The following is a 12701-nucleotide window of genomic DNA, read 5'->3' on the forward strand; positions in this document are numbered from 1 at the left end:
TTCTACCTTTGGATTCGTCAGGTCTAAACCCTGACTTGCTAGAGAAGAAACATTCAAATGACACAGATTTCCAATTTTATATAATTTATCAGCTAAACTAAATAACTACTCGTGGGGGAATCTGCGCTACTGCGTGTGTGCATAATTAATGAGCCACGCATAGTTTTAATTTTTTGCTCAGAAAAAAGTTTCTGCTGAAATGTTACTGCAGTTCTACCTTTTGCCCATCAGAAGGTGGTATAGTGATAGAACAAAGCAGCAGCTCCCAGCCAGCTAGGGAAGAGAGAGAGCCTGCCTTCTTCGCAGTGCCTGTGAGGTCAGGTCAGGAGCTATGGGGAGACAGAAAGTGTTGGGTGCTGGTGGGGATTCAAACAGGGGGTCATAAGGGCTAGCGGGGGAGGACAGACTGGGGAAGGGGCTGAATGAGAGAGGAGGCACAGGGCCACGTGGGGTAGGGAGGTTCAGGGCCACATGGTGATGGGGGAGGGCTGCAGAGCTACATAGGGACAGGGAATGGCTGAGTGGGGGCACAGACACACATGGGAATGGGGGAAAGGGTATAGCACCACATAGGGACAGGGGAAAGGGGTGCAGGGCCACATGGGGATGCGGGGAGTAGGTGTCTGCGTGGGATGGAGAAATAAATATGGACAGGGGGTGCAAGAACATATGGGGTGCAGGAACACATGTGGACAGGGACAGATGTGCCTGATTGAATGGGAGAGGCTTGGGGTCAGCCAGGATCTGCATGGGGGAAGCTCCCTAACAATCCTTCCTCACCCCGCCAAAAAAACCTGTTCCATACTTTTCCCACACATACCCAACAGCCCTCCAAGTTCACACCTAGACTCCTTCCCAGCAATTTACTTCCCTCTCCCTCAGCTCCTCCATTCCCCCATGCTCCCCCAAGCTTTTGCACTGCTTCTGAGGGATGCAGGAAATATGATTCTGTATTGTAGTTTAAATGAATTATTTCTCAGAGTTCTGTATTAATATGCCTACTAAGGAATCTATTTGTCAAAAAACATATCCTGAATCTTTCTGTTGTCTGTATTGTTCCAGACATACTTGCTGACAGGTATTTTGAAATAAAAGATCAAAAATTATTGAAACTGGTGTGATTATATTGCTATTTTGACAAATTAAATATGCAGAATTTTGCAGAATTTTAAAATATTATGTGCAGAATTTTTTTTTTTTGGTGCAGAATTCCACCAGGAGTAAATAACAAAGCAAAAACATAAAATAAATGACATATAAGCAAACCAAATTAGAATGAAGTGGGTTAATCTCAAATGACCAAATTAATCTAATGATCAGGTTGATTAAACCACACTAAGTCAACAGTTCCTTATAAGTTGTATTTAATAATGTGGGAAGGAAGCAGTATTGTTTAGTTTTCATCCCCATAAGTAAAATATATTGTCAGTCTTCGTGCTAGTGGCAGTAATTATATTCCAGGTGAAGGCTCATACGGGGAAGGACAAATCACTCCCAGGTTGAAGTCAATGTTGAGACTACATATCTGATGCCAGTTAAGGCAGCTTGCCCAATTATAGGTGGTTATATAATAGCCACTCTCTAGCTCCTGTTCCTCAAATATAAGGTTATCTGAAACATGCCAGTACAATTCAATATGACAGCTTGGTACATTTTAAATTCAAATGCCAAATTTAGGTGAAATAGCATGATTTCTCAGGATTCAATGTACAGCTCCTAGGTGTGTGATCTCTTGGAGAACAAGGTTATTAGACACAGGGTTGTTTTAGGTGTTTAAAGAACTATTTTGTATGCATCATTCACAGATAAATTCTGTGGCTTCTATCCACACCCACTGCTGTGCACATGCACAGATTCACTGACAGCCTTTTGGAGTTTAAAAAATAAAAAATGCAGAAACACGATGGTAGAGACATCCCTATATAAAAATTGGAAAAATGAGCTGAACTAAAAAGGTTGATACTAATGAAGAATGGGGGCATGACTCTAGTGCAGGGATGGGCAAACTTTCTGGCCCGAGGGCCACATTGAGGTGCAAAACTGTATGGAGGGCCGAATAGGGAAGGCTGTGCCTCCCCAAACAGTCTGGCCCCCACCCCCTATCCACCCCCTCTCACTTCCCACCTCCTGACTGCCCCCATCAGAACCCCCGACCCATCCAACCCCCACTGCTCCTTGTCCCCTGACCGCCGCCTCCCAGGACCCCTGCCCCTAACCGCCCCCTGGGACTCTACCCCCTATTTAACCCCCCTGCTTTCCTCTGACCGCCCCCCCCCGAACCTCCACCCCAGCCAACCACCCCCTGTCCCCTGACTGTCCCCCCCCGGGACTCCTTGCCCCTTATCCAATGCCCCGGCCCCCTTACCATGCCACTCAGAGCAGCATGTTTGGCCGCCACGCCACCCGGCTGGAGCCAGACATGCTGCCACGCTGCCCTGCAGGAGCTCCCAGCCCCACCGCCCAGAGCGCTGCCCATGTGGCGGCTTCGCTGTGGGAGAGGGAGGACAGCGGGGGAGGGGCCGGGGGTAGCCTCCCTGGCCAGGAGCTCAGGGGCAGGGCAGGATGGTCCCACGGGCTGGATGTGGCCCACAGGCCATAGTTTGCCCACCTCTGCTCTACTGGTTACCTGCAGGATGCTGGTGGTGGTTGGAAAGGTTAGCTGGTTGTCTTATCAACTTCAGTTTTTGAAGATGGTGGCCTGGTTCCACCTGAAGATGGTTCTTCCTCCATGGGAACTCAACAGGAGTTTCTTTTGTGAATCAGGAAGGGGCACTCAGCTTCTGAAGTCACTGGCATCACCAATATAGTTTGACTGGACCACCTTTATGGAAAGGTACATAAGAACCTCCCCATTCCAGTAGTTTTTGGCTCAGAAAGTCCACAGATCCTCTCTTTCTCTTCTCCCCCCCCCCCCCCCACGCCACCAAACAGTCAATCAGCCAGTCTGTTAGGTATTTTGAGACTTTTGCTTTCATAGATCAGTCCACAGACATTATCTCAACCTTCCAACAAAAATCCCATGTCAAAGCTACTAAAAAGGGGGTATGGACATCTGAGAGAAAGCCTAATTGCACATATTAGGCTAATTAGGTCTCTACTGGAGTATTCTGTTCAGTTCTGGGTGCCACATTTCAGGAAAGATGTGGACGAATTGGAGAAAGTCCAGAGAAGAGCAACAGAAATAATTAAAGGTCTAGAAAACATGACCTATGAGGGAAGATTGAAAAAACTGGGTTTGTTTAATCTGGAAAAGAAAGGACTGAGAGGGGACATAACAGTTTTCAAGTACATAAAAGGATGTTACAAGGAGGAGGGAGGAAAAATTGTTGTTCTTAACCTCTGAGGATAGGACAAGAAGCAATGGGCTTAAATTTCAGCAAGGGAGATTTAGGTTGGACATCAGGAAAAACTTCCTAACTGTCAGGGTGGTTAAGCACTGGAATAAACTGCCTAGGGAGGTTGTGGAATCTCCATCATTGGAGATTTTTAAGACCAGGTTAGACAAACACCTGTCAGGGATGATCTAGATAATACTTAGTCCTGCCATGAGTGCAGGACTAGATGAGCTCTCGAGGTCCCTTTCAGTCCTATGATTCTATGATATAACCTTGCACACAGAGGAACAGTTTCTATTCTATAGACAGATGCTTGTAACTTCCTCTTTTATATTTTTGATACTCAGCAGTTCAGTTCTGAACATCATTGTTATACAAAATTTGTGTGAAAAGTTAGACTTAGAGTAAAACGTTTTTTTTCCTCTAAATTTACATTTTGCAGTTTTATATAGAGGCCTTTCCGTATCTCAGAAGGCCCACTCAGCTTGTGTCAGATTTATGGATTTAAAAGGAAAGAAATCCCTTCCATAGCTGTGATCGTTGCAGAAGATTTCTCTGCCTCCCCCCTCCCTCCACCCCTGTCCTCAACATTGTTGCCTCAAGGTGATTATTTGCAGAGACAGCTGTGTAATTGCCAGCAGCTAGTGGAGAGCAAAACTAATGACTGGTATAAAATAACATACACAGGCATAAATGCAGTCCTTTGATAGATGGGAGCAAGTCAGAGGTGTACCATGGCTGAATTAGGACCAGTGTGAGTTTCTCAGTTTTAGTTGTCATCTGGTTGGATTCCAAATTGGGTATGTTAAGTGACAGACATCTAATCTATTTTTCTATATATATATTACTTACTTCACAGAGAACTTCATCGTCCCATTGAGTTGCTTTTGTAGTACTAGTTCGATTTGTGCACTAGTGTAAACAATATAAGGGACATAGGCAAATTCTCATAAAAATTGGGGAACTTCAGGCTTGCGTTTCTCATACGTTGCTTTAAAAATGTATATGTAAGATGCTTATTAAGATAATATGTATTAGAAATATATATACATCAGATTCCACAGTAATACCTGTTTTAAACAAGTATTTCCACTTATCTCTGGATAGTTATCTTCTGTGATGATTGGCTAACTGTACATCTCAAGCAGAAATATCTATTGAAGTCATGGATGACAAATGGAGAGTATTCAACAGAAATGCTGCAATGTCTCTTGTTCAGCACTTCTTTTATCAGTAGGTGTCATTTTAGTTAATGTGGGTTTCTGAGGAATGGTTAACCATTCAGAACCTGGGGACCAAGGGAACCATTTGACTTAGCAATAAAGTAAGACAAAATGTCACAGATCCTTGTGTTTTTGATACCCTTTATTCTAATTACAAGCTCTTTTTTCAATAAGATATGTTACTTTTCTCCAATTGGATTGGAATGCTCTTGGCGAATAGCATTAGTAGCAGCATGGTAAGAGAAAACCATGAGTGTTCTAGAGCCCTTTTCTAATTCCAATATTTACTTCATTTGAGACCTGATCCAATTCCCATTGAGGTCAATGAGAGTCTTTCATTGACTGAATGAGAGCTGGATCAGGCTTCTGATTATTTTAATAATTTTCATTCACAGTATGAGGCCATAAAGATACATTTATATACAGCTATCAGTATGTGGTCTTGCTAACCCAGATATTGACCTTTGACCCATCTCATTTAATGGATCTTACTTCTGTGTAAGTAAATGAGGCCAAATTCAGGTCAGGTGTAAGGAGGATACAGGTCCATTGAATTTAATGGAAGAAACTCTGACAGTTTTAATGAGGTTTGCACTGCACATTTTGAAATTCCATATGGAAGACTTCCACCTACATTCCATTTGAACAAATAAAAGGAACACAGCATTAAAATTTGACTATCCAAGATGTATTGATTAAAGTAATGGAAGAAATCTATGTGGATTCCACATTTTTTGAAATGAAGCTGAACTAAACTTGGTGGGTTCAGATCAGATATGATGTCCATAATATTTTGCAAGGAACTATTTCAGGATATTGAAGGATGAATTGTAAATTTGACTGGAATGATTTATTATTGTATCAGAGTGAGAAGATGCAGAAGCCGAATTAGCATATTTGTAAATTCTGAAGTGAAGTTTTCCGCATATCTGTGTTGATCTTACTACCACCAATAATAAAACTAATCAAGTTGTCTGTTGAAGACAAGAAACAAGGAACAATACACAGGTGACCATCATCTCATAGTGTCATAAGCTATTTGGGACACATTTACAATCCATTTAAGCTTATTTTTTTGTTAGGAAAATAAAATGTTTGAATTGTAATAAAGAAGACACAGGTGGCATTATAATTCATTGAGTGAATTAGCACTTATTCATCCTTCATATATACATGTTTAAAACTTTGATCAGACTTCTCCTTATTTCATTCTTCCACCAGTCCCATATGGCAGAAAGAGATTTGATAAAATGAACCTTGTTTTTACTTGTTCCTCTTTCCCAGGGACCAAAGCAATCCTTTCATTCAAACCAAAGGAAGGGGTTTCAGTTCCTAACGCTCAATGAGCTTTGATCCATTATCTGTAGATTTCTCAATAAAAAAAGAAAGACAGAAAGTCTTGAAGTGAATATGACTCCAGTTTTAAAAATACAGTTCTCTCTGAAGTCATACACTCTTATACTGTTAATTGAACGTTAGATTCCCATAAAATTTGATATGTCTGACTTTCACTTACTGAGGTGTTCTCCACTTTTGAAGTGAGGGCTTGCTCATTTGCTTACTTAAAACAATTCAAATGGCAAAAGATATAAAGTCTAAATCAGACTTTACATTTGTACTAAATACCTTGTATATATAAAATCTCAAAGCAATTGCAATTATGGTTATAGCTCTACTTTATAGATAGGGAAACTGGGGAACAGAGACTTATCCAAGATCACAGGCAATTAACAGTACTGTCAAGAATAAAACCTAGATTTCCTGAGTCTCAGCACACTCTAACCACTAGGCAATACTGTCTCTCTTTATGACAAGAGCTTTGCTGGTATAAAGTCTTTGAGAGAGGGTTTCCCTCCTGCCCCCTTTATCAGAGCTCTAGGAGAGAAGAAGATGGGATGCAAGAATTAGTTATCACTTCTTGATTCTAAGAGCTGGTCCTGACCTTGATACAACTTAGAGCATCTGCTGGGATGTACTTAAGTTGTTCTATTGGTATAAGGTCATTAATTGAACCCCAAATTGGTAATTTTGTAGTCAATCTGTGTCTTTGAATTCAGCATCATCATTTTGCCTTTTTCTTTTCATTGGGACCAAATCATTTACTAAACTCTTTAAGCAAACCAGATATGTCAGTCTTCATAGTCAATTAATGAGTAATTAAAAGTGCAAGTGAGAATTCTTAAATGTTAGAAGTGATCTGAAAGTAGGAATATCAACAATCGTGGCTTATGTTCAGTCATTTAATTTGGAACGCCTGGCCAGACAGTCAGCTGGTTAAATTGGCATAGCTCCATTGATATCAATGGAGCTATGCCAATTTACACCAGATGAGGATGTGTCCCAGTGCTAAATGTTTATATGCTCGGCAGTGCAGTTACATATTAGAGCCCATCCTTTTGACTGTGGAGGATCTCAGGGGATGTTTACTGGGATTAGCTGCAGACAACACTTGAAAATCAAACAAATATTTTGTCAGTTTAAGGAGACTTTCTCTTTTGGAAAATGTAAGTGATCTCAAAGGTGGGGATTTTATTTCCAAGGTTATTTTAAGAGTTGATCTATTGCATTTATGTTCTTAAAAAGGGTGGAAAGCAGAAATAAGGCCTTAAAAGCTTAAAAATTCCACTGAAATTTGGAAAACTGATCGCTCATTTAATAAAGAAATGTTTATCATTTTTACATGTTTTGCATGTGTATCTGTTGGCCATTTTAGCCTTTTAAAAATCTTTGATATTATTGCTAAGAGATATAGATTTTCTTACTAAATGCATTCAAATATTGCCCATGGTAATAGACCTATAAATGGCCACTGATACAATCGTTGCAATAGGGAGATATCTATCTATCTATCAATATATATAGATATTGGTACTGTAGATTTAAAAGCAAACACGTCTTTGAAGTATTGCTATTTAGGGGCTGCCTACATGTACAGCGCTGCAGCGCATCTGGGGATTCCGGGGATTCCGACAGGGGAGGGGTCTCCCGTCAGTATAATAAAACCACCTCCGCGAACGGTAGAAGCTACATCGGCGGGAGAAGCTCTCCTGCTGACATAGCGCTGTCCCCACCGGCGCTTAGGTTGGTTTAACTTATGTCGCTCAGGGAGGTGGTTTATCCATACCCCTTAGCGACATAAGTTATGCTGACATAGGCTGGAATGTAGACATAAGTGTCAATCATTCATATCTACAGAGAGGGGAAAAAGAGGGCTGGTGGGGGGAAAAGAGGGCTGGTGGTAGTAATAAGTGATATTTGTGAACAGTTGGCATCTGTCCAAATTGTTGGTACGGAATTTCTGTCTGATGGATGAGTGCCGTTGGCAGATCAATTAATACAGGTGTATCTGTGTTAACTAAAGTTAATTTTCAAATGATCTGTCTTAAAGCATTTGTGCACATGCCTGCATGGGCATACAAGACACCGTGTGATGCTTATTATTACACCGCTAAGAGATGTTGGAATCAGCAAAAGGTCGGAATGGCAGCCTTAATTCTGTAGTCTGAAATCAGATTCTTAAATTATTCATCATTTTGGACCAGATTCTGAGCTATGGACACCATCAACTTCACTGGAGTTACTCCTCATTTATACCAGTTTAAGTGAGAGTAGAATCAGGAGCCTTTATGTTTTGTTGTAATTTCCCTGTTTTCCCCACCATCTTTTTGTTACGAGTCAAATTGATTTTGCTGTGTCATATATAGAGATAAATTAAACCACTACAGCTTCCTAGAAATAATACATTCATCTTTCTATTCCCCATCCTTTATTTTGTCCTTATACTAATGATCTAGTACCACCCTCAGAGGAAACCAATATGCCAACTCATTTAAACAGAACTTGTGTTTTGTTCCTGTGAATGTCACCAGTAATTCTCCTCCATCTGTATATCCATGTTAACAAAATCAATATATATCTTAGACCTTGAAGAAAACTGGCAAGAAAAATCCTTCTTAGAAAGTAGATTCTATCACTACAGTTTTAGGAACCCTTTCAAACTTGGAGTACTAGCTATAAATATTATTAAAATATTTTAAATTGTCGATTATTGATCCAGTAGATTGTGTTCTCCTTTGCAGTCATTCCTTTCTGTACAGCGAATGCATCCTAGTGTAGGTTGCAGCATATTGACCCAATACCACATTTCAGTGGCATGTTGTTATTCTTCCATTAAGATAAATTATTTCAGTGTATCAAATAACTGTAGATGGATTTTACTGTATTTTCCACTCCATGCATCTGATGAAGTGGGTTTTAGCCCACGAAAGCTTATCCCAAAATAAATTTTAGTCTCTAAGGTGCCACAAAGACTCCTCATTGTTTTTGCTGATACAGACTAACACGCCTACCCCCCTGAAACCTGTAGATGTAATGATTCCATGAATCTATATTTAGGGAGTCTGCAGATTATTGACACAAAACACCATTGTAGCCATTAGGTTCTGTCATGTCACTGGCTATTTTAAGAACATCTTAAAATCTGCAAATTATTGACATCATATGCAATATAAGTATTATCATTGGATACCTGTATGAGTCTTTAGTGTGAGGATTATTGTATTGACGTACTTCAGAACCCTGGTGCTCTATCATGTCAGTGTGTTTTGGAGGGGGCATTTAATCTGCGGATCTTTAGCTTCTTCCTCATAGGAAGCTAAGTATCTCAATCAATTTCTTGATTGCTTTGATATCAAGTCTGATCTGCAGACCTGCTTCATTCTGTGCTATACCATTTAAACTGATAGAACACCAGGATTTTTCAGACCAGTAAATCACTGTAGCAACATTCTGTCATCAATATGGTTATTAACACTGATTATTTGTATTGTTAATTTTGTTGCAACGTAGAGGTACTTTACAAAGAAATGAGGAGTGAGAAATGAGCAGGGCTGCCCAGAGGAGGCGGCAAGTGGGGCACGAGAGTTTTCAGGGCCCTCACAAGAGTTTTTGGCGGCACTTCAGCTGCGAGGGTCCTTCCGCTCCATGTCTTCGGCGAAGTGCCCCAAAGACCCGGAGCGGAAGGACCCCCGCTGCCGAAGACCCCAGGCCCCCGAATCCCCTGGGCGGCCCGGAAATGAGTCTGATTCTGAGCTGCATGTCTCAAGAGCCAGAGCCGAGAGGGGCGGTGGCGGTGGCGGCAATGTGCCACTTCTGCATTTCCTGGATTCTAGAGCAGCAGGGAACTGAAGCAGCCCCAGCATAAACTAGAGCAGCTCCAAGGAGTGCTCTAATTTATGTGGCTTCAATGGCTCCCAATGAAGCCATCAAACAGCCCAGGATAGATCTCTGCCTCTTCCTTCCCGAATGTGATGCCTTGTCACAATGAGCAACTGAACAGGGTGTGAGGGTGAGGGGGCAGGAAAGAGTTTTTGAAATATGTTGCTAATTAATTAAATATGTAATCAACGTTCAGCAGTGATTCATCATTTTCCACAAGCTGCTTATTCTCTGCTTAACTTTTGTCAGAACTGTGAGCGTCATGAATTCTGAACTCCCAATTAGGCTTTTTAAATGTGAACATGGAAAGTAGCTGACTATCATGGGGCTTTGGAAAGTGAGACTATTTTTTTCTTAAAAGATTTTAAAATACTTTTGATCCCCCCCCATGCTCCTCTTTCATTTTGTTTTTTTCTCTCCCACCTCCTCACATTTTCCTCTTGCTTTCATGATCTTTTAATTACTGTATTAAAAATTATATTGCATTAGTGTTTAGCAACCCCAGTTAGGAGCAGGGCCCCATTGTGCCAGCTAACATTTTGTAATACACAGCTGGGTCCTATGGAGGTTAAAGTACCAAGTTTACAATCTAAGGCCTCCATCCTGTAAACACTTACACACATGCTTAACTTTAAGCACGAGAGTAGCCCCTTCAACATCACATACTTGAAGTTAAGAGCATATGGGTTTGCAGTATCAGAGCCTAATAATTCTCCCTTTACCTCTTCACTCACTCTTTCCTCCCCTTTTACTTGCTAGTCCCTCCATTATGCACATCTTGAGAAAGAACAAAAGAAAGAGCCCTACAGAAGCAGGTGACGAGCAGAAGCTGAACACTGTTACACATGTTTAATACATGTTCGTGGCTCACGTTGTTTGACATCTTTACAGTGTTGTCTAGTGAATGAGACGCTAAGAAGAAGGGATGCAGATCCCAGGTCTGACACTGACACTGTGGCCTTGGTTAAGTTGTTTTCCTTTTCTGATTTACTTTTCCCATGCAATTCTAGAAAATGGTTATGGCCTAAGGAAGCCTAAATGTTTCCATCCTCAGTGCAATCTTTTCCTGGACCTTTTTGCTTATAGAGGCGCATACAGGCAACTGCATTAATAGCAAACACCAAAATCTCACTATGAGCTTGTTCTCAAGGTATGTACATAGTAACACACACATTAGTGTATCCTTCTGTAAAATACTTAGCCCAAGGCTTTCCTGGAGTCTTTTTTGGGTAGTTGTTGCAGCAGTAAGACTCTGCACAAGGTGATAAAGTTGATGATCTCTAATAACACTGCCCTGTGGTTTTGTTGTTCATGTTCTGGTAATGCCTAGAGGTCCCAGTGAGGGACTGGGGCTTCCTTGTGCTACTGATTGTCCAAACACATAGTGAAAAGATAGTTCCTAATCACCGATATTATTGTGCTTCTCAATTCTGTTGAGTCTCATGATAAACATCCCTTCCAAACACCAGCATGCTCATCAGTTTTGTCATTACTGTTACTTTTAAGCATTTATATAGCACCATAAATGTACATGACACTCTACAAAATGTAGAAAAATGAAACAGTCTCTTGCTTAAAAATGTCTAATCTAATGCTGACAAGAAAAGTAAGAGGGATCGTGGCAGAAAAGAAAGATGGTGGAGAGATCATTGGTGGAGAGACCAACATAGGAATGATTAATGAAAGAAGTGGGTTTTAAGAGAGGATTTGAAGAAGCAGAGAGAGTATGGTTGGCTGACATGAAGTGGGAAATATATCAAGCTTTCTTTTCTTTTTTCTTTTTTTTCTTTTTCGCTCTCAGTTACAGCATTCTAAAGGATATATTGTAGGCACTCAGCTCTGGAAATGGAAGTTCCATTTCTGTGAAAAATCATTTAGAACCCATCTGTTTATAGTTCACAGAACCAGCAAGCACAAGACATATAAATGATTGAAGATTGTATGATTTGCAAAGGGCCCACCTCTGAATGAGGTTGTCTGTTTTACTTTAATTAGAAAGAGACTTGTATTTTATAACCCTATGCCTACAAATGTTTACTTCATCTGCTGCATTAACACACCCATGTTGCACTTGTGAGCAGGGATTTTAGAAGGGGTTTAAAGGACTTTAGTATCTAAATCCTATTAAAGTTCAGTGGGAGTTGGACACTTAAGTCCCTTAGGCTCCTTTAAAAATCCCAGCTCTAAATGTTAAGCACTAGTTGATGAATAGTGCTGCCCCCGGTGCGCCAGGTCTGAGGACGGAAGGAAAAGGGAAAGGATGAAAGAAGTCTTGCATCCCTGGTGCCCCTTGCAGAGGCTAAGCACATTCCCAGTCTTTGTGTGCAGTGAGCACAAGGACTGTGTAAGGCTAGCACTAACAGCCATGCTAGTCACCCGAAGGGGGTGGTGGAGGAGCAGCAAGTGTACAGCCATAGGCCCACCCCCGGATACAGACTGTTCCATTCAGAGGGTACACCTGGGGTGTCTATGGCCCCTTTTTTTCCTTCCATGCCTCAGGGACAATAAGCCTGAATCAGAATATTTCCCAAGTCCCTTGCTGTGGTGCTGTGTACCCTCCTACCCTAAGAAGTGGCTATAGAGATCTTTGTCTAAAGCAAAGCAATACAAAAATAAATGATAGGGCCAGAGCCTCAGGTGTTGTAAATGAGCATAGCTTTATTCATTCTGCAGTTTAAGATCTAGCCTGTAAATCTCTGACTGATATTCTGCCCTGTTGTTTCTAGGTGTTTCAGCACATGCGGTACTATGTGTCACTGGAGCATGGGATTTAAGATACAAGGTCCCTACACTTTTTCTTACGGTGTCACAATCTCACTGTTGTTTTAAACAATCTTGTTTTTTAACCTGTGTAACTGGGTATCCCATGAAAAAAGCATCAACCCCAGCTCATTTTCAGCTCTGCACATTGCCCAGGGGAAAAGGT

The 12701-nt window shown here is 41.1% G+C and overlaps 1 protein-coding gene across 11 annotated transcripts in view; it reads left to right on the forward strand.

The window, feature by feature from the left end:
• ROBO2 (roundabout guidance receptor 2) overlaps nucleotides 1-12701 on the forward strand; it is a 643837-nt gene that overhangs the window by 105000 nt on the left and 526136 nt on the right. The window lies entirely within an intron of this gene.

The sequence above is a fragment of the Lepidochelys kempii genome, chromosome 1, assembly GCF_965140285.1.
Source record: "Lepidochelys kempii isolate rLepKem1 chromosome 1, rLepKem1.hap1, whole genome shotgun sequence".
In the NCBI taxonomy this organism is placed as follows: domain Eukaryota; kingdom Metazoa; phylum Chordata; order Testudines; family Cheloniidae; genus Lepidochelys; species Lepidochelys kempii.